This window comes from Cinclus cinclus, chromosome 16 (genome assembly GCF_963662255.1).
Source record: "Cinclus cinclus chromosome 16, bCinCin1.1, whole genome shotgun sequence".
Lineage (NCBI taxonomy): Eukaryota > Metazoa > Chordata > Aves > Passeriformes > Cinclidae > Cinclus > Cinclus cinclus.
Window position 1 is genome coordinate 9,822,224 of NC_085061.1, and position 22,677 is coordinate 9,844,900.

Genomic DNA, 22,677 nt, shown 5'->3' on the forward strand with positions numbered 1-22,677 from the left:
CTAAACTGGGATTCTGCTTTGTATTTTTACCCTTACTCGTCCTTCTGTATGTATGGAAAACTGCCTAGACAGTTCATTGGAAAATATGTTAAAACTCTTTAAAATGAAAGATGTTCTATTTTAATTCTATTATGTATAATTTTCTTCTATAAACTAATGTTCGCTCTGTCACTGAAGTATCCTTAAAAATAAGAAATGCAGGTCAACAGTTGATGTGGATTATCCTGGGGTTTTGTTTTGTTTTGCTTTTCTTTGGAGAGCTGAAAGAAGAAAAACTGTCCTGTATTGTCTGGGCTTTGTGCAAAATGTTTTTCACTTCCCAGTAATAGTATTTCTATGGTAGCTGCCTCAAAATTCACTTAACTGAGTGGACAGAACCATTTTATACATCCAGAGCTAATGAATTAGGGGATCCTTGAAAAACTACAGTTTTTCTATCCAGTGGACTAACAGAAGACTATGAAATCCTGAGGTGTTGTTGGAAAGTTGTTCTAACTTTAAAATCTTTTCTTTATAGTTTCATTCTTGATGTTCCACAGCATTCACCACTTCCTGCATGGCTTTTAACCGCAGGGAAAATGAGGGACTTTTGGGGGCAGATGTGTTTCCATTACACTATCATAATGCCCCTAAAAATCCTTATTGCTCTTGCAGTATTCTTCTGTATTGCTGGGCCTGGTGAGAACTACTTGAAGACCTAGCTTATAAATACAGCTTTTATCTAAAAACACTTTAAAAACACCACTGAGTCTTGTTTTGTTTGTCTTATATTATTTTTAGTTGTGTTTACTGTTGCTTAAAATATAAATGGCAGGATACGCAACCACCTGTTGGTAAATAAATGTCATAAGTCATAAATCCAAGGGACATGCTGATAACTGCATGGGATTATGAAGAGGGATCTGTTTTGGCTTAAGAACGAGAGCTTAATTTTTTTGGTACAACTACCTTGTTTTTTACATAAGAATTTAGCATTTATGTCTCTGAAAATATGACAGATGTTTTGCAAGCTAACTTGAATGATTGCTGTAAGTGAGCCTCACTTAGAATATTTACTGCTTTTGGAAACACACATCAGGCCATTTATCAAGTGCATAGATCTGTCCAGTACATTTATTTAAATTAAATGCACCAAAATGTTCAAATCATGTTTTATACAGTCTCAGAATAAAATTATGATTAAACCTGAAGAAGACATTGTGGGTTGTCAGCTATTCTATGCTTACTCAACTCAAAAGGTCTTCTACCTCTTGCTGAGGCTTCTGAGGAAGGCACAGTCAGGTGGGAACGCAGTCATGGCCTACAGCTCCTCTCTCCAAGGGAGACATGGCCAGGGATCTCCCAGGCACAGTTTATTCCTGCTAGGTGGCAGGTTCTCCTGGAGCCTGCAAGTCTTCCAGTTCTGGAAGGAGAAGGCAGAACATACACATGTAAACATGGTTTGTTGTTGTCTTGGTCTTGCAGAGCAATACATCATCAGTTTGACATGTGCAGTGCTGGTAACGTTTATTTCAGTAGCTGAGTGTGGGGCACACACAGTACTGTCACTGCTTTGTGTTAAATGTACTCTTGACTTCCCTGACTCGCTTTACAGAAGTTATAAATGGTGTCACATGGTCCCTCTGATAGTGTCTGCTAATGTTTTTAAATACCCTGCAAAATATTAGGTGACATAGGAAAGAAACTAACTGATTGGGTGGATTCACCAGACCACTTTTATATTAAAATATTTATATTATATTTAATCTCCAGGGAGATGCTCTTCTTCATTCTTCTGTAGGAATGTGTCTCATTTTTCATGCAGCAAGATCTTACAGGTCAAGTCACATCCTATAGGTCACAAAGCAGGCTTGCTGCTATGACTGAGCCTCAGAAATTTTACTGCCCAGACAAATAATGCAGTAACAAGAAAATTCCTTTCTAGAAGTATGGAATGAGCAGTGTTGAGCAATTTTGTATTCATGGGTCAAAACACACTGGAATATATCCTTCAACATTAAACACTGCAAGATGCAAAAGCATTTCAAATTCGTGTATAGACAGAGAATAGAAAACACAGCCATTACATTAATCTGAAATTTTTATATCAATATTGGAGTGTTCCTATTTGGACTACTGATCACAAGATGATCCCTAGTACCTTCTGATATGAATGGAAGATATAACACAGACTGGCTTGAGGCTTATTCAGCCTTTATAATTACAGTTACTTACAAGGTATGAAACTAATTGGACTATTAATATTAGTTATAGAGGTTTTTTGCATGTTTTTATTCCAAACATGCCAAGGTGTATGTTCAGCATTCTTTTTATTTCTAAGTGACACTCTTAGGAAAAGACTCTGCATCTAATTGAAAATGTTTTTTTAAAAAAGCATGCAACAGCAAATATTCTGTGGCATTCTCCAGTATTAAGTACCAGTGAAGGGAGCACTCCCTGAACTACAAACTGTATCACCTTTATACAGAAAACAGAGTGGAGATTTTAGTAAAGGTCTCTTGGAGGCTATGCTAGTCACAATCCTATGTAAAGAATACTGTTATAGATTTGTGCATTACAACCAATCTAATTTTCTAATTTTCCTATGTTACCACGTTATCTTACATGTAATCTTTCAAGGATATTCAAATTACTTTTTTTCTTAGCATATGCAATCATTCATATAACTTCTTGCACAAATAACTTGTTGGTTGAACAGATGAATCTTGCATATATACCTATTTATATACATAGGTTGTAGGATAAGTTATATTCCTTCTGAATGCGTGCTCTGTAAACATGTAAAAATACATTTCTCATATGACACTACTTTCAAGAAAAATATATGCTCAGACCAAGCAATCCTGACATTAAATTCAAGGAACAGGATCAAAACAAGTAACATGGTATTCCAGTCCCTTTTACATCTATTAGGAATCACCTGGCATATAACTGTAATTTTGTTTTATACATTTTTGTCACTGAAGAATAAGCATTAGAAAATGAGAGTCAAGCACATGGTTTGATATGTGTACTTACACTTCTGAATTCAAATATTTGCTTCAATTTTTTTTTTATTTTAAGTATTTAAATCATTTTGGTATGAAATAGTATTTCACAAAAATCTTTGGATCTGATATAACCTCAGAGGAAGGACTGCAAAACTCATCTGTAGAACTGTCCACTTAGCTAACAGCACATTGGGAATAGGCTGTGAGTAGATTTCAGTACCAAACATTTTGTAAAATGTAATACTTTTCTATGTTTGTTTTCTTAAATATTAGCAAAGCAAAGATTTCTATTAGCCTTTTCTTATGGCTAACTTTTAATTACAGGGCCAAGAGACATTAACAGGAACAAACAAATTACTCTAAAAGTTAGAACAGTAGCAAGTAGGTAATTTTTCAAGTAGAATTTCCACAGTGGAAAAGATATTAAGTATTTGTTATGTGCCAAGAAATGAGTAATATGAGAATATTTTGATTCTTTTACAAAATGGAAGTGCATTAACAGCATTTTGGGTTTTTTTATTATACATAAAATTCTTGATTACCAACAGTCACATAATAGGTAAACAAAAATAGAAGAAAGGACGTGCGGGTATTAAATAGGCTGAATAAGAGACACTCATTTATGTATTGTATACGCCCATTTTTATCTCGAGTTTTGAACACTGCCTCAAGTGTCTGTACACTATTTAAAATGTGATTCAGAATACAGAACTTGGCTGATCCATTTTAGTAGTGTTTATTTATTTATTTATTTGCTATCTTACTTCACTTTCAGTGTGTTAGATCCAGTTTGTTACCAAATTAAGAGAGTGTCATCAGAGAGATGACATGCTGAGGGGTCCCTGTGCAGCTCCTGGGGAGGTGACTCCAGAGCCAGGCTTTGAGCACAGGCAGCAGCTCCAGGCTGTGGCACAAGGAGGCTGCTCAGGAAAGCTCAGAAAAAGCCACCTAATTCCACAGTGGGCTAGAGAAAGACGTGGGAAAGGGAAGAGCTGTAGCAAAGGAAGTAGCACCTGCAAGAGAGAAACCACTAGTCAGGTGCTGTAAATAAGTCTATAGAATAAAGCAGCAGAATGTGGCCAGAAGGGGAAGGAAGGAAGGATTCATCACACCCTGCAATGGAGCTTTTCACTGAATGCTTACTTATGGGAGCAGAAGTGCATACAGAAATAAATTCCTTCAGTAACTGGTTGCTACTACATTTCTCAATTATATTAAACTGTTTCAGACTTTGTTAATTTGTGGCCATTTATGGTTGATTAAAGATGTGTAAATGGTTTTATTTTTCTTTAACTTTTGAATTTATACAAACAATTTTATTCCCATCTTTAAATCATTAGTGCCAAGATTCTGACTAAAGTGGGTCTTTATAATTTGTATTATCATCAAGTGTAAATATCAGTTATGAAGTCCATGGCTGACATAATTTCAGCTATAGCTGGAGGAAAACTGTGTACATACACTGTAGCAACACAAGAAATCAATGAAAGTGAATAAAAATCATTAAAAGAAACCACATACTTTAGAATCAGACTTTCATCTAGATATGACCTATTTTATACTTAAGAAATTAAAATACAAGCTGAAATGTTTGGAGATGATTAATTTATTCAGTAGTTAGAATTAATAGGTGACATTACCCAATAAATCATCGACTGAGAAACTGGAATTCTTAACCAAAATTACTTTTTTGTTGACTACTAGGGCTTGGGGTTTTTTTTTTTTAAGGAAAAGCCATTTCAAAATGGCTTGTAAGTACCAAAGCAAGTAAGTACCAAACAAGATTGCAGCAGGTTAATTCTTAATTCAGAGGAGGCAATAAGATATTTCTATATGAAGCCAGGAAATCTGTGCTAGTCATTTCTGGAGTGCTGAACTAATCCATAACAAAATTATCCCATGACTGCAGTTGGCAATATGGAGAACTGAGTGAGCCCATAAGAACCCCAGACTGTAGTCTGAATCAAACACAGACTTTGTGATATAGTCTGGGCTGATGTTCAAATAATCTAGATTTAGTATTTTGATAATTCATATTAAATTAGCTTATCTTATAGATTTATTCTAACTTGTACCAGAATGTTACAATTTTATTCTTTAAAGACTCTTGGGTGTGTCTAAAAGAAAAAAGGAAACAAATCCCTTCTTAGAACATATCCGAAATGAAAACTCTGGAGTTTAGGTTCCAGTCTGAGCACCAGGTGGTGACTGTTGCAGCAGGAGGTTCTGGATTCAAGGTCTAGGCCCTGACTTGCCCTCTGGCCAGTGACAAGGAGGTGCCAAATGCCCTGACTGGAAGCTAGGTGAGGTCAGGGTACATGTGCCAGCACTTCACCTGTCAGAGGGAGCAACAGCAGTACCTTATTCCAGAATGTGTTTTGATCTGGAACAGTCAGCTCTGGCCTTAAACACCGTATCTTTCTGTACCAACTCCATTCCTATCTCCTCCTTTCCAGATTATCCAGTTAATAAACAGAAAGTTCCAAGAAGTCAAAAAACCCACCCAAAACCAGAGGTAACTCCTCCTGCCAGGAAGTAATGACAGAGCCACGGCTGTAATTTCCTGATAACACCCCCTGCAAACATCCCGGAGAGGGATACTTACACCCATTAGGCAGCTCAAGCCTCTGGATTTTCCCGTCGAGCAGGACCCGGCCGTGCCTGCAGTGTCCCCAGGGCCACCTTTGCCGGGCTGTCACACCTCAGCCCGGGGGACGTGCCTGGCAGCCCCTGGGGGACCCCGGTCCCTCCTGCGGGGCCGCCCTGTGCCTCTGTCCTTTGTGCTGCAGCTGCGACTGCTCAGCAGCACAGCGCACTGCACTTTTATTGCTATTTTATGGTCTCACTGCCTTTTTTCTCAGCTGTCGGATAGCACAAGACCCACAAGATAGCAACACATGGTGAACTGCTGCATCTTGAGTTTTGTCTCACCCGACTCCCAAAGAGAATTTCCTTTATCACTGTTAATACTGGAACTGAAAAACTACCTACAACTCTGGTTGGCAAACAAAACAAAAGTCATGCTTTAATGGCACAATTTTAAATTATTTCACTAGGAATTAATAAAAGCAGAGTGTTATATATTATATATACCCTTGAACAGCAAATCTGCTGAGTATATTACAATTCCTGTAATAGCAAGTTTATCTCATTGCACAAAAAAGGTAACATTTCTAATGAAACACAGTATCAGGTGTTATTGACATTATTGTATATTTTCATGAGAACAGAAGAATGAATTTTTCTATTCTGCCTACAGAACACTTGAAAATAATTAAGTATTTTATGCTAAGGCACCAGACTATGGCAGTATTACAGCAGAAACATGGAGTTTTAAACATATTTGGGAGACAGGGACTTTGTTTCTGTTCTGTAAGATGATTCTGCATCTCCCAGTCCTGATGTATGTGTTTAGCACTCAGGTGTTAAAAAGTTGGAAACAACAAATAATAAATTCAAGGTGCTCTACCTGATTCTGAAATATTTTTAGGCTATAAATAGTTATTGCCAATCTTTAGCATGAGAAATACAGGAAAAAAAAGGCATGGGAACCAAAAAATAGAAAAGTAAAGCTAAGTTTTAGACTTCAGGCCACCTGCCAGCTGCTTCTTACATCGACTTTCAGTTCTGCTCTTGCTTTGACTGTAGCTAACAGATAAACATTTTCTTGTTGCAAGTTAACAAACACTGCCATGCGTGACAAGTTGATAAGGGGTGTTAAGAGTTGTATCAATTTATTAGTTCATTTGAACAAGAGATAAACATGGTAGAAAGTTCTGGTGTGCTGCTGAAAAATGAAAAATAACTCATCCATGCCAAAAACAGTTTTGCTGAAAAAAAGGTTTCTATTCTTAGTGACATTGCTGTAGACAATTTTTCTTTCTGTCTGTAGTAAATTCCTCAATATGTCTGTCTCCTTTGTAAACTTACACCACTGCTCTGTGGGTCTGTATTTTCAGGTGGTACAGATGTAGAAGGCTGAATTCTACACTCATATGGAACTCTTAAAGTCATTGCACAACAGGCAGAATTTGATTTAGTGACTTAGTCACTTCTGCTTGGTGTCTTTTCACACTAACTGTGGATGTTGAGATCTTGTCTCCATGTTTTTGTCTGTTGTAGGTATTGAATACTGAATGCAGTGTACTTAAGTATCATTTGATTTAGCACTTGCCTAATTAAATTCTTGCCTGATTATTTTTCTGATGTAGACCTTCATGCGTTACAAATTGATAGTGTTTGTCCCTTGGTATTGTCACCAAATCTGCATTTGAACTAGGACTTCCCAAAACAAATATTAAAAATCCTGCCATACATCCCAAATGTCACTTTTAGTTTCCTTTCTGTAAGGCAATGCAGTATAATATAAACAAGGAGAAACAAAGGCATAACGCAGCGATGTAGGATCAGAGTTTACTGGCAAAACCTGGATGTGGGTATATTAATCACAGATTATAAAAACGTAAGCAAAAATGTCTTCCTAGATTATAGGAAGAGACATATCTCCTCTATTGTATTGACTTTTTTGTATTTTATTGAACAATTATTTTAGAATTTCTTTTTTCCCCTACAAAAGTAACCATACTATTCTATAGTTCCTTTCCCCCACTTAGACTTTAAGGCACCACTGACATTTGTGGTATGCCAATTTTTAGCTCTAGAGAAATAATAATAATAACACATTTAGAAGAAAATTCTGACATTTTGTCTGGCAAATGTTGTTACACTTTGTCAAAGGCATAAGAAGTTATTTTAATATCCTGTCTCTCAATATGGGGTAAAAGGGACAAGAAAATCAGGATAAGATCAAATGTGCACTTTAGCAAGATGTGATCAGTGACCAGTCAGGTAATATTTTCAGTTATTTGCAAGACTTCAATGATTCCCAGATGTCTGAAGTAGGGCAAGGGTAAGGACTAGGAACTTCTGGATTTTATGGTCGTTTGGCACTGTGGAATGGAGGTACCTTTGCCCATTGTATAAGTATTTTGTCTTTGCCTTGGCTTCCCACTGGGAGCTTAGGACTGAATACATTGACAGCCTTTCAGGACTTCCTGCTTAACTGAGGGCACGGTCACAGGAGATGCATGTGCAGGATGTTTATGGAAAAGAATAAAAAGTTTTACAGCAACTGAATGCTCCACCAGAGAGTGTCACACATGTGGATATTTGGTGGAAGTAAACACACTCCTGTCTGTTTTGAAGGAGAAAGAGCAAGGGCTTTTCCCCCCTCTGTATTCTTAGACACTGAATCATATTCTGCTACAAGGCAGAAATTGTTTATTTGCAGATTCTTAGCTTTCTTGAAAATATTAAGTTTTCTTGGTACCATATTTATTCACCTATTAATATTAACCAACTAGAGATTACTATTTTTGCAATTTAACTACTCTGAGGCTAATAGTACTGAAATATTGCTATTGGCATTTTAGATATTTTCAATTAACTAAATAAGTTCAGTTTAATAAATTATTTTTCACTCAGCCATTTATGAAATTCACATATTAGTTGCTTATTCTGACTGCTTCTGATTCTCCAATATATAATATTAAAATTTAGACAACAGACCAGACAGTGACATGTACATGCAAATTCAGGTGAGGGAGATGGCCTTCATAAAACAGGACACTAAAATTAGAGGTCTCTTGGTACAGGAAACAGCTCCACTATTAAGCAACTGGTGCTAAGAGCAGTTCTGAGATTCAGAATGTGAGCAGTCTGGGAAGATGGTCTATAAGATGCACATTTCAATTTAAGTCTTTGTGGAGTTAAAAGCTTCTTGCAGTACAATGAAATTCCTCCAAAATGTGTGTTATTTAACAGCAGCAGACTTCTGTGTTGTGACAATCAGCAGGTATCTGTTTTATCAATGTCTATATTGTGATAATCAGCAGGTAACACATCTTACAAAACTACTGTACCCTGACTGTGGTATGTAGAAAGCAGGATCCTAATGGATCATTATGGGAACTTATGCAGGCCTGCATCATAAATAGTAACCTGTGAGAATGCAGGAACAAGGAGAAATGTTCCAGATGAGCTGACTGGCTGCCTACAGGAGCATCACACTGCTTAAAGAATCAACTGCCTTCCAACTTCACACCAACAACTCAGCTGAGGGTATTTCCTAATATGAATAGATCACATATGGCAAGCACAGAAAACAGAGAGATAGCATTTGTCTTCTGAGCTTTAAGAATATTTTGCTTTGTCTGTGCTGTAAGGAGCTAATAAAACAAAGATAAAATGGAAGAGAATATTGTTTGGTAACATTTCTGTTATATTAGGTCTGACAGATGTAATGTTTATGGTAAGATAAAGTTCATATATCATGAAAGATCACTTATATAGCACTTTAGACTAATTTTCCTGCCTATTTTTTCCTGCAGTTTTGGGGTTTTTGTTTGTTTTGTTTGTTTGTTTGCTTGTTTTTGCTTTTTAAATCAGGTTCTGTTAGGTTAGGTTGGGTCTCACACATAATTGCAAAATTAATCTACAAAGGCACTTGAAGGACCCCTTCATTTAAAACAATAGGCCAAGCAGTAATGTTTTTGGGGTGGTTGGTTTTTTTTTGTTTTGTTTTTGTTTTTGTTTTTTTTTCGTTGGTTGGTTGGTTGGTTGGTATTTGTGTTTGTTTCTTTTTTTTTGGAGAATGCATATTGGGAGCAGGCCCTCATTCTGAAACTCCGCATTTCAGAATGTGTTGTAGGGAATTATGTTTACTTGGAGGTGGAGAAACTGTTCTGAAGTAATGGCTCTGAGGTGGTATACCAGGAGCACTGCACAGGAATTCATCCCAACAAGCTCTGGTGTTTATCTCTAATCAGTTAGTGCACCTAGTCTGGTCTTACATCATGTGTTCCAGTTGTGATTAGAATTACAGAGTTCCTGCTGAATTTTAAAAATAATATAGTATGGATTAAGAATTCTCACTGTTCATTATTATGAAAAGACATAAATCTTGCAATATATAAATTGCAAGAAATCAATAGCACCTTTGATGCAAAGGTGCTATTTAGTTGTACTTGTAGCCTTACCCACCTTGTAAAACCCCCAATATAATTTGATCTTCTACATTTAAAACTGTACATTTCCATATTGAATTTGTTTTAGTGAGAGATGTGTTAGTTAGGCATTGCTAAACACGTATTATGTTCCTGAGTCTTTATCACTGGAGTAAAAGAGCTCCAAGACACAAGAATGGGGTAGGAAAGAGATCTTCCCAAATCCATGCAACCCAAGTAGTGTCAGAATCATTCTCTAAGTATGTGCTGCTTCAGTATGTGGTTTTTAATCATTAAAAGTGCATTCTTTTGTAACTTGAAGATAAGGACTTTAATGAGAATTTTTATGAATGTATTACTTTCCTGTTATAATACTTGGAATGCTGTGTTAATCCTATGTGTTCTAAACCAGGACATCCTACTAAAGCAGCAAATGGAAAGTTAAGATGAGTGGAACTGAAAGAATATAGTCCTCCTCTATGGAAAAAAAATTACTACAGAGATGAATGTTAAGTTCTTTACAGAGGAGTATAAACTGAGGACAGTATTAGAAAGAATTCCTAAGAGCATGACTAGTTTAGTTCTTAGTGAAGTAAATTTTTTAAAATTTAATAAATCTTTCTTAAGTGATTTTTTATAATATGAAAATTACATTATCTGTACTCCTATAAATGAAATATCTATTTCTACTTAATTTTTAGATTTACAGCCATATAGCTTGTTAGCCAAGGTCTAAAGGTAAATGATTAAAATAATGAGCAAAATGTCAGAATGCAGGTAATATATTGTACCTGGTTCTGCCTCATGGCAACAAATGATTATTTAAGGAGCAAGACCTAACCATTACCTATTTAGATATATATAGCTATATATACACACTTATGGTTTGCTTTAGTGGATGAAAAGGAAATACCCTTTTTCTATAAAACCCACATTTTAATGTTTGTAGGGTGACTTAACAGCTTGACCCCCTTGAAGATGGTGTCTAGTTTTATAGGTAAATCCAGATTCAGAATAAAATATCTCAAAATTCAGCAAATTCCTCTCTGAGTCCTACCTACCTTAGATATTTATCATGTGAGAGGATGAATAACTCTTTGACAGTACCTTTACTCTTCACTGATAGTCTCTTGTTCATCATGGTCTCTAGATTTTAGACACCCAGAGTAAGGAGTGATTAGTTATCCTTAAAGTCACTATGTTCCTTAGAGGATTAAAAAAATGAAAAATCAGAACATTATTTTTCTTACATACAAGATCAGAATAAATCCTGAAAGAAAGGAGTATTCTAATATTGTCTAATTGTGGCTGCCTGTTCTATTTATGACACCACTTTATAAACTGCAAAATCTATTTCTGCAGCCTACAGACACTGTAAATGACAAATTAAAACTGAGCATGAATATAGTAAACATCATGCTCTTATCATGCAGAAATAATTTTCTCCTATAAACACATTCTAAATTGAACCAGACAAGGCTAATATTACATAAAAAATAAAGCAACTAGACATTTAACTCACAGGAAGTAACATGATCAAATATGAAGTCTAAATGACTAAACAGTCAGTCATGGTCTCTGTAAAATTACTGGCAGTAAGATGTTTATGTCATTATTATCACATTGGTAAAACTTTCTACAGTATAAAAGTATTTACAACACTAAATATTGTGTTGTAAAAATCCCTGCGGCATAAGTCATAAAAACCCCAGCAGAAATAGGTGTCTCTATTACCTGACATCTCTACAAGGCTTTGAAATCAGAAACTGATCTACACAACCATAAGTTTAGAATGCCTTCAAATAAGTTGATTTGTGAGACCATTTTGCTTCTAAGGAAATACAGCAAAATATTATTTTGACATAACATTTTATTCTTCTTAATATAACTTATTTATATTTATATCTTATTTATATAATTTATATAACATTATATTTCTAAATTTCACCCTAAAAATCACTTTTATAAATTGCAAATGTCACGTAAATCAGTGGGAATTAAAAACCAAATCTCAATCTGTGAAAAGAATAGGCTGTTTTGCTTTTAAATCAGCTGGAAATCCAGACCAAATTCCCTTTAACACGTTTAGTGTGCCTAAGATGATTTTGGTTGCATTTCAACACAGCAAACAGTACTGGTGACAGGCAATAACATGAAACTCGAGAGATTTTGGCCGTGATTCTTGCAGAATCTGGAGAATTAGTAAGTCTGAAGTATGGGAAAGTGAAGGAATTATCCATGCTAACTTTTTCATGCCTAATCATTTACCAAAGTGAAACATTTTTGTTATATTCATAAAACTAAAATCCTAATTCATACAACTGTGCTGAACAGGAAGGGTTCCTCTCCTATGAAATGCAGAGTGATTGGAGAACACTGGAGACCGTAAATGCTGGTTGATAAAAATGGCTGGTGCCTGTCTCAGAGGAGGTTCTCTCTGGAACAGTCTCTGATAGCTGGATTAACACACTGAACAAATAAGGATGATGACCTTCTAGATATTGCTACTGGCAATTTCTTTGTACTTGAGTTGTTCTGCCCATTTCCTATTATGAAGAAATCCTTTATTATTTCGAGTTATGGATAGTGGCAATACTCATAAAAAAGCAGACAATAAGTGTAGCGGTGGCTTTGGCTCCAAAATCTAAATCGCAAACCTGCATAACATTGTTAAGTAGTTTTTATTTATGACAGATAAATGTATTATTCTTCCCTCTGCAAACTGTCATTTTGCAAGAAGCCCTGCAATCTTCATGGAACATAATTCAGTGATGGAACTCCACAGAAAAACAAGACTGCCTGGATACAATGCCATGTAGAACAGAGGAATTTTTATTCTTCTTACTCAACAGAAAATAAATAAAAGTATATATTGCAATTGTTTTGCAATGCTTATGGGAAAATTGAAATATCTAAATTTTGTAATAATCTTAATTTTGCTTATTCTTTTCTTATGGGTAAAATATTCTGTTATTTAAAGCTGTTTTGAAAAGTGAGGTAATTCGTGTCCGTACAAGTGTCAGGATTACGTATATTCTGTATATTTAGGTATTCACAATGAGTATAACTTTGGAATAAGAATAAAACATGAACTAAATACTTTTCCCAATACAAACTGTACAGAGAGATTTTTGAATCTTGATTTTTTTTATATAATCCTCACAAACCTTCTAAGACACCTTCTTGCATATACACTGATTATAGGAATAGATACTAGTAAATAAAACGTCTCTAGCTAATAATACCAAAGATACCATTAATAGTAGTAATGGAATTTGCTCTTTATAGTGCTGTGGATTATATTTTTCATTGTATGATTTTTTTATTTCAACCACAATGCAACAAGATCACAAAGGAAGGTGCGAATATACGGAAATATGAGATGCTGTGACTAAGTACTGGAGTGTAACGATGGGAAATTTTTCCTACAAACCATCTCTTTGCATGAAGCTTTAAATGTATTTCCTCCCCAGAACTCAAACCAACTCCCTGATGTAATATTAAAGTGAGCCTGTCACTGTATGTCCCTTGCATCATCATGCCTTATGACTGCTTTGTACGAAACAGGAATGCACAGAAAGGAGTCTGCTGTGACCCCACCTCTGCAGTTCCCACAAAAGCTATCACTGAAACCCTCAAATGACTGCCAGAAATCTCAGCATTGGGGAGGCTAAGGAATTTGCCAGCATGGTTATTAAAGAAGCCAAGAGGATCATCAGTTACATACGATGGATAAATTTTTGCCTGCTGATATTCATCCATTCTTAAAAAGAAATGAAAGCGATACATGTTTTACTTTTCTCATGCTCATGACTGCAGGTTCCAGTTAAAAAGTGATGATGGTTACAGCTTTTGTACTTTTATTTTCCCCTTCAGTTTGTCAAATGCAGTGAGATAGAGCACTAAAAAAAAGGAAAGAATAGAGGTGGCAAGGCATCTAAATATAACCAAGACTGTTTATGTCAATGAGCTCTGCAAAAGCATAGTGTGTTTATGTGACTGCCTCAGGGAGGTGGTTTGCAGTGCTCACTTAGGCTGTGCACCCCTTCTGTTCATATTTTGAAGGCCTTTTTTTTCAAGGCTCCAAACATACAGATCAAAAGTTAAATTATTAACTCAGTTGTGAAAATTGAAGTATTGAAGCTGACTGACTCTGTCAAGTCAATATTTACTATTAGAGGAAGAATCAGATTTCATGTCATCCCTCCAAATCTTACATCCAGAATTGTCCACCTACCACACTGTGACAAATGTTCATGTGTTTGGGTTTAAGTGCTTAGTACCCAGGGAAGAGCAATCAGGCAAATGACTAAAAATTTCAGACATTGAACATAAAAACTCCTCACATTTCATGTTACAATTCTCCTCACTACAGTTTCTCAGGAATGTTCTGATTCATCCCTGTGGAACACTCTGTGTGCTGCAGTTTAACTTGGTGTTTCTATCATGGTACCAGCAGTGTGCCAAAACAGCGATTTCCCCACCACCCGTGTGCTGCTCACTCCTAAACCAAACGTGTCCTGTCTGCTCCCATCCCTGCTGTCTGCCACAATTATGATTTTTTCTAAGATAAGAAAATCCCATTTTTACCACTGGAGAGCCAGGCTGCTTAGGTCACAAGATTCTCTTGGCTTAATCCTTACGTATGAATCATGAACTTTCCCTAATAAGTACTGGCATTCTTCAGATGATCAAGCTAGCTTATGAAGGCTTCCATAGCTTTCCACATTAATTATCACCATGTTTAAAGCATCCAAAGCAGCAGCTAATTAAGAATTATTAAGATTATAAGTTGTTTATTCTTACTTTTCCTTTCTGTCCTCTATTCCTCAGTCTTATGCGGGTTGATATTGTAAATGGCAATAGTACGACTCAGTTAAAAGAAAACAACATATGAAAAGGATTATGAAAAATATAAATCGAACTGAAAATTAGCTATGTGGAAAATTTGAAACAAAATTGCTTGCTTTCTACTCTAGAATGGGTCAAAAGTAAGCTACACATGATCACAATCTTAGTTTAGAAAAAGCTTTTTTGTCACATTAATTATCAGAAAATTGTAAGATAACCAGACTAACAGAAAGCCTCTACTCTGCAAATAGACTTACAATGTCTGCAAAAGTTGCAGAAGCACACACACTATTGAGAAAACATAGTAAATACCATGTGATTAAGTAAATATTCTGTCAGAAATAAATAAGATAAAGACTTAAAAAAAAAAAGAATCTATTTCTTAACATTTGAAAGTGGAAACAGAATATTCACTCTAGATTCAGACTACAGAAAATTGCTGAAATAAGTCTGGACTTCTAAGTACTTTCAATCTGGAAACACCACGATCCTGGGCACCTCAGGGAAAAATTTACATTCTTGCACCAAGTTCAGATCCTAAGTTTAGTAAAAGTAGGACAATTAAAAGCCTATTACATTTAGCTACCAAAAGTATATTTTTATATCTTTTACCAGGATAAGCGTATCTAAATAAAGATTGGGTAAATTCCTCTAACAGTATTTTAAGCGTGGCACAGCATCATAGGAAAAAAGTGTATTTTAAATTTGGAAAAAAATAAGGAGATTTGTACTTAACTGGCAGTTAATTAACAATAGGTGGATCAATTATATATATATATATATATATATATATATATATGAATAACAGGACACACCCAAGTCATAGTCAAAAATCCATTGGGAACTTCTGTGAAGATAGAAAATATTTTTACAATAGCAGTGATTAAGCCTGAAAATAAAATGAGAAAGTCCTGAAAGGAAATCAGAAGTGAGTCAAAATCAGTAGGTGTAACTCTCATATTTATCATTATATACACTGTAGTGTAAGAATGCAGTCAAGAAGAAACAAGATGAAAAGAGAAAATCCATCTCTAATATTCTTTCTGAAGAAAGAATTTTTGAGAAGAGTACTGAAATTTGAGAAGAATACTGCTAAAAGTAGCATTAAATAGAAAATTCTTCTTTAAGCACTCAAATGATTTCTGAAAAAGAAATAAAACCAGTAGAATAACATTCCAGTTTATGTTTTCCATACAAATCCTTTGAAATAAAATTCAGATACTGGATGTGGATATTAACAAATTTTTTAAATACATAAAAATATAAAGGTTCAGTACAGCCCTTTTTTGAGGCATAATTCAGTGACGTACTTGAATAAGTGAGTAGCTGAGTCTTGTTTCCAAGGACTTGCATAATTTAGCACCCAGGTTCAGGAAATGACTCTAGGTAATACCAGCCTGATTCAATAAACTGTTTGAAGACACAAGGTACTGAGCATTGAATTTCATATTTGCTATGTCTGTAATCAGATAAACAGAATCTTGCTCCAGAATGAAGGTGTCTCGGCAGAAAAAGAAACATTCTCTACTTCTAGTTACTGTTTTCTGACAGGATACAGCATACAGAAACTGGGTAGAAAATCTAGCATCTGTGGGGAGAGATCTATGCCATCCCTGTCTTAAAAAAAACCATTATTTGTTAGGGATAAGCCCAAGCTCCTTAAGTAACAGCTACACAGAGATAATCAACATTTCTGGTAAAAAAAAAATTACTGTATTTTTTCCAGACTTAGTGAAAAACACTTCATAGAATCATGCAAAAATTTAAATTAAAATTCAAGGCTACTGTTGTGCTGAGTGTTTAGAGGGGAAGTTTAAAGTTTTCCAGAAGCTGTACTGTTTGACTCCTAACTCTTTTTGTCCTGTTCCTCACTCCCTCTAAAGTATTTTGGGGTTTTTTTTTAAAGCAAGGGAACAAATGTGCAGAAACTGTTTCACAATTCATATTAAAAAAACCCCGACTCAAAATCTATGCTTTCAACAAAACACAGCATAACATCTTAACCTAATAAAGTACTGCCCTACTTTCTGATTTGCAGACCTCAAAAAAGGAATTTAAATATTTTACTTTGGCACTGGGGCAAAATTACTTCCTAAGACAAAAAATAATTGTAAAAAATACCTTATCTTGCTACTCCTTCCAGTCCTAGAAACTGCAGAACCAGAAACTGTTTTGAGACATGACAATGTACCTGATGCAGATCAGTAACAGGAGCCACATTCAATTACTGTTCTACAATGGCATTAAGTAATGGGAAAGGACAACAGAAAAGAAACATTTCCAATGCTGGTTTTTCCCTTTGGATGAAATGAGCTTGTGTAGAGTTACAAAAATGAACTAAAATTATAAGGCCACGGTACAGGCATGGCAAGCTCCTAAGAATCTGTTTCTATCTTCCATATGCTGTACAAACACAAAAATAATGATGTATCTGAGCAAAAATGCTTTTTATTTATGAAGGGAAAATTACTAATAAAACTATTTTGGGATAGCATTAAAAGAAACAGTAAAAAAAAAAGTATATAACGAAAAGTGAGATTATTTTGAGAGCTAGACAGGTATACAAATGATTTCCTAAGTCTTCTATCAGTTACTATTAACTGTGTCATTCTTTGTGGCTCATCTTTGCCCAGAGTTAAAGTATAGATACACAGGGCTTACACCAACTTTCTTTTCAGTCAGCAGTTACTTCACTTACTTGTTTTGTTTAGTCTCTCAAAGGGACAAGGGAAGGAGAACAATAGATTTTCTCTGAAGAATAGTGCTCAGAATGTATGATATCTGCTTCCAAATATTAAATTCAACTTGATATATGCCGTGATCAATAGATATGAACACAGTGGGGCAGTAAGGCTATAGCAATAGAACTCTCTCATAAGTCGTAAGAACTGTTGGTGGCTGTTCTCTTTCTACCCTAAGAGTTTTCTCTTGCTTGATGTATCAGTAAATTTACATTATAAACTGGCTTTTTCTTATGCATGTAATGTACTTTAATATATAAATTCAGCAATGGCAATTGCATCAGTTTAACATTCAACACTTATCTCTTCTTCATGATCTTCATTTATCTACTTTATTATCAGATAATGCATATGTATATGCACAGGATTCTTACCACAGTACATTACTACTTATGATTTAAAAGCAAATGAGTTATTTTTTTCTTCATAGCAAAGAATGCAGCATGTTATTTTTACATACCACTAGGAGAAAACTGATAAAGAGGAAATGAAGCAGGGGAACAGAAAAACAAAGTGAGAAATGAAATCCAAGTTTCTAATGCAGCAATGTAATGCCAAGAAACTGCTCCAGAGAAAATGAGCAACTGCCAGCTTTTCTACCTGTTGCCAAGAAAATGTTGCTGTGTTCACTGATCCTGTAATTAAACTGAGTATGTTCTGAAACAACTACTTCTGAATTGTGCCCTCTTCTTTGAAGGGGGAGGGAGCTTCATTCTTATAATACACCAATAGAAAGATGGTTCTTCACTAAAAAATTAGGTAGAAGAACAAGCTTGGTATAATCATGTACACACATTCTTTAAAGAAAAGAAAAATTGGAAAGAGAAATCTTATTGCCTACAGATATTTGGAGGGAAGCACAGAACTTTAATTTGCATCGTTCAAAATACTCATGTGCAGGGCAAAAAGTTTTAATAGCAATCCTTTAATGTCCTGTAAAAACAGCAATCTTCTGCTGACTTCTGCTGTTTTATCAACATGTTAAAATGTGAGTTATTAATTGTAGAGTCTTTCTTCCTAGGTTTTTTAATATTTAAGTTATTGCAATTACTCATGCTAGTCAGGGTATTTGTATACAAGTGTGTCAGTAAACCAGATCATACCAGTATAATTCTGTTGCCATATTTTATCTTGTTCAGCCCAGTGTTGGCTAACCAAGATTTCATAAAGGCTGGCTTTGTTATCTTCACCTCTACTATGGTCCTCTGGGATCTTCTGGTAAAGCTTTACTGTACTTTGCACAGCTTTTCTGCATTCCTTGTGCTTTTACACGTGATGAGTTAATGAAATGTTGGCTTTTCTCTGAGTCATTCTTTGCTGTGGCTGGCTGTGCTAGGCAGTACAGTGGCCCTCTCAGACGTTTGTCACACAGAACAGAGCAGCTGTGGTTGGAAGGGACCTCTGGAGGCCGTGCAGACCAATCCCCCTGCTGAAGCAGACCAACCTAGAGCAGATTGCACAGGATCACATCTTTATTGGATCAAGAAATGTCTGGATGACCTAATAAACGTGTCAGAAAGCCCTTGCTTCCAAAACAGTTCCCAATCCTCTTCGCCACAGACAGCAATAGCAACTGTCCGAACGTGCAGGCTGATAGGTTCGCTCTGGACCAAGAGCTGGGCACAGCTGGCACCCATACTCTGCTTCATTTGCAGGAGAGTTGCTTTGTTTAAATTCTCTGTTGGCTTGTTTAGTTGATGAGTAACAGAACAGAGTCATTCACGAGACAGAAAACTCTGCTACTAATCTACCTCCAAAACAAAACTCAGAAGCAGAGCCAGGTCACTCTTACTTTCCTGGCTTGCATCAGTCCTGCTCTCTCTTGCTGATATCAGGACTATCCACTGACTTCAGTGGATATGAATATGCCCAGGTGGTCCATTACTGATCATTGCTCCTAATCCTGACACCAGCTAATTAATTCTTGTCCTTCTAAACCAAGCTTTGGACAGCTTAGCAGAGAATGAACACTTAGCTGTTGGTGCTGATTCATTATCACCTGTTATTTCTCAAGCTGTCAGCACTGATTCCAAGTACATCTCTTCACATTTTCACTGCTGAGCAGTTCCACTTGCTATGGACCAAAAAGCAAGAGGTTTCCAAAGTTAATAATATTATGAGTACTTTTCAACCACTCCTAATGTACAGCAAGAGTAACACAAAAACATATGAATCTATTCTGACTTGCTGCAAGAAAGGCCAGAAGATGGATGCAGTTATATTGCACCTGTTCAAAGGAGACCACCTTCCATAAATACTGGGTTTCCAGCAGCCTTTCCAGGAGAGCTAATAAAGCTGGCTAGCAGGCAGAGCTCAGCTTCTGGGAGCTACTGCTTGTTAGAGCACTCTCACCCTCCATCTGTGTCTCTGTGCTCGTGCCTGCCCTGCCAGCAGGGCTCACTGCACACTCCCAGGGATACCGGTGAGGAGCCACCATCTTTACAGAGGCAACAGCACAAAGCATCTTGTGTGAGATGTGACGTCTCACAAATTGCACAAGGGTTTAAATCACAGAGTTTGGAGAAGGAAATTCAATCTGGCATACAGCCATGAATATTGCCAATGTATGACCTAGATTGCATTTCCCTAGATGGTTTATGAGAATGTTATTTGAAACATTTTTCAAAAGAGTTATTAAAAATAAAATATACAACTGCCTGTCCCTCATTCACAAGAGCTGCTACCCTGTCATAAAGGGAAATCGAACTTGATTAATTTGGTTTGTTGTTCACAAATCCATCCTGTTACTTACTTCCTGCTTCTGGATGACAGCAAATTATTTTTCTTAGTTTATATTAACTTTTTTTTATTTTTATACTTAGTGAAAGAGAAACAAGTTGGATTCCTGAATAAAAGTAGTATTTGCAGTTAAGTTACAGGAAAATTCACCTGATTTTTGTAGTCTGCAATAGTAAAAAACATCTAATTTGATCAAGTGCATTTAAAAGGGGTTTGTTTCTTCATTTTTCCTCTTAACCTTATATCTTTAACATGCCTGACTACTCTTTACAACTCCAGCAGGATAATGCTGTGGCAGTTTTGTGTTCTGCTGTCCCCTTCCTTTTAGACCATCCCCCACAAAATTCAATTTCATATTATCCTATTACTAACCATTTTTCAAACTTCCACTTTGTTAACAAATATGTTTTTAATGACAGTATTATTAAAATATGTTATTAATATTGCTAATCTTAAAAATGGTTTAAAAATCCACAGTCGGTTCATGCCTAAAATCCTTTGCCATAATATTGGCATGTGAAAACTCTTCTTTCTATTCCAATGTAGAGAAATAAAACCTTTACAGCTACACATGGCTTTAAGAAATAAAAGAAATAACACCTTGAACTTTTTATTTATGACATGTGTTGATAATTCAGTCAGGCTTTGCAACAGGTGAAACTGTCTTTGAGATTGAAGGCCACACCAAGCTCTTTTTAGAGCCATGAAGATATTAAATAATCTTTATGTGAGGCAGATTGCATACTTTCCATTGTTTTACTGGTCTTATGGGATAAAATTAATTTGCAGGGAGTTCTGGATTTCTTTTTAACATCAGTCTACAAACAGTAAAAACTAAAAGTGGTTTTTCTCTACGGATGTTTATTTTATGTATCACCACTTGCACCATTTGGAATACAACAGTAAGAAGTGCTTTTTATGTACTCAAATGCATTAGTTAATAAGAAAAGATTTGACACCTAGTGTATAGGTTCATTCAGTTGCTTACTTAACTGCACTGATTGCAAAATGCTGAACTCAAACCAGCTCACACAGGATTTGTTTTAATTTATCTCTGTTGGAAGAAATAAAACATATAATTTAATCCAAATTCCAAAGCTGTGTTCTGGATTTTTTTATAGTTTTACTAGTACATGCCATGTAAAATGTACTAATAATGCCAAAAAATGAAACAGTGAATGTTCTTCTATTCATTCTTCATGCATCATTTTCTCATTTTGGGACTCAGGCTCTGAAGTGCTGGCAATTGCAATAATATGAACCATAAGTTTTTGAAAGCTATTCCTTAATATAGACCTTGATTACCTTTGTGGGTGGTGTTCCTTTGTACCTATGTGAAAAAAAAACCTGTCATGACTCGTTTTTTTATGCCCCATCTACAAATCCCTTATTCTTACTAAAGGTTCAGATAGAAGACTGTGTTTTTCTCCCTAGATTTCCTGATAAAAATGACAAATGAATTTCATCTGTTTTGAAAGATGAATAGGCTTCAATTATGAGAAAGTAATATTGGCACACATTTTTGTTGGGCCTGAATTGTAAGGGGATTAACTATTACATTTGTAAAGATTTCTGGACTATTACAGTAAACAGTTCTTTGCTCAATGGATTTAGATGACAATTTACTAAGTAAATCTGCAGACTTGTGCAGTTACATTTTAGAGTGAATTTAGAGTGAAGCAAGGGTGTGGAATTCTTTCTGGACAGAGCAAAAGAAAAGGTCTTTCCTTTTTCAGTTCCTACCATGTATGAGTATGTCACACAGGCTTTCTAAAGAGGACTCTACCAGCATAAAATACTAATTGGAAAATTTTATCAGTGCTTTCTATCATTGTAAGAAAACAAGGCAGAAGAAGCAGGACCATTACTATCATGATTTGGGTGAAGTGATTTTCTGTAGATATGCCAATAAAATTGTTCATCTAAATCTGCACTGTCTGTACAGACTGGGGAAAGATGGAAAGCAGAAAAGTGGCCTCCCAGAAGTGACTGCTTCTTTACAGGAAAAAAAACCACTGGCCATTCCGTGGGAATTGACTCTTCAGGAACTCTAGAGTAACTGAGACTAAACAGACAATATTCTAAAAAGTGGAGTGAGAACATTGCTACAGAGGAGATACAAACTTAATCTCTGAGTTGAGCTAGGATGAGAACAATCAGCTCACAGTAATTACCTGGGAACTGGTCCATCAGAAATGGATATATGAATAATGCTGGGTTTTGGTGTTTTGTTTGGTTATTTTTTAATTGGCAATTTCCTAGAACCAATCCTGCAGAACTACAGACAGCTGCAAACCAAATGTAAGCCTACAGGCAGTAGGACAATTTGTATGGTGTAGCACATCAGGCAGC

At 35.7% G+C, this 22,677-nt stretch overlaps 1 long non-coding RNA gene across 1 annotated transcript; it reads right to left on the reverse strand.

The window, feature by feature from the left end:
* Nucleotides 1–1,095: 1,095 nt before the first annotated feature.
* Nucleotides 1,096–15,612, reverse strand: LOC134050719 (uncharacterized). The gene is made up of 2 exons (XR_009933725.1): nucleotides 5,596–15,612; nucleotides 1,096–1,402 (listed from the first exon to the last, which is right to left on the reverse strand). It is a non-coding gene; the product is annotated as an uncharacterized LOC134050719 (long non-coding RNA).
* Nucleotides 15,613–22,677: the final 7,065 nt, after the last annotated feature.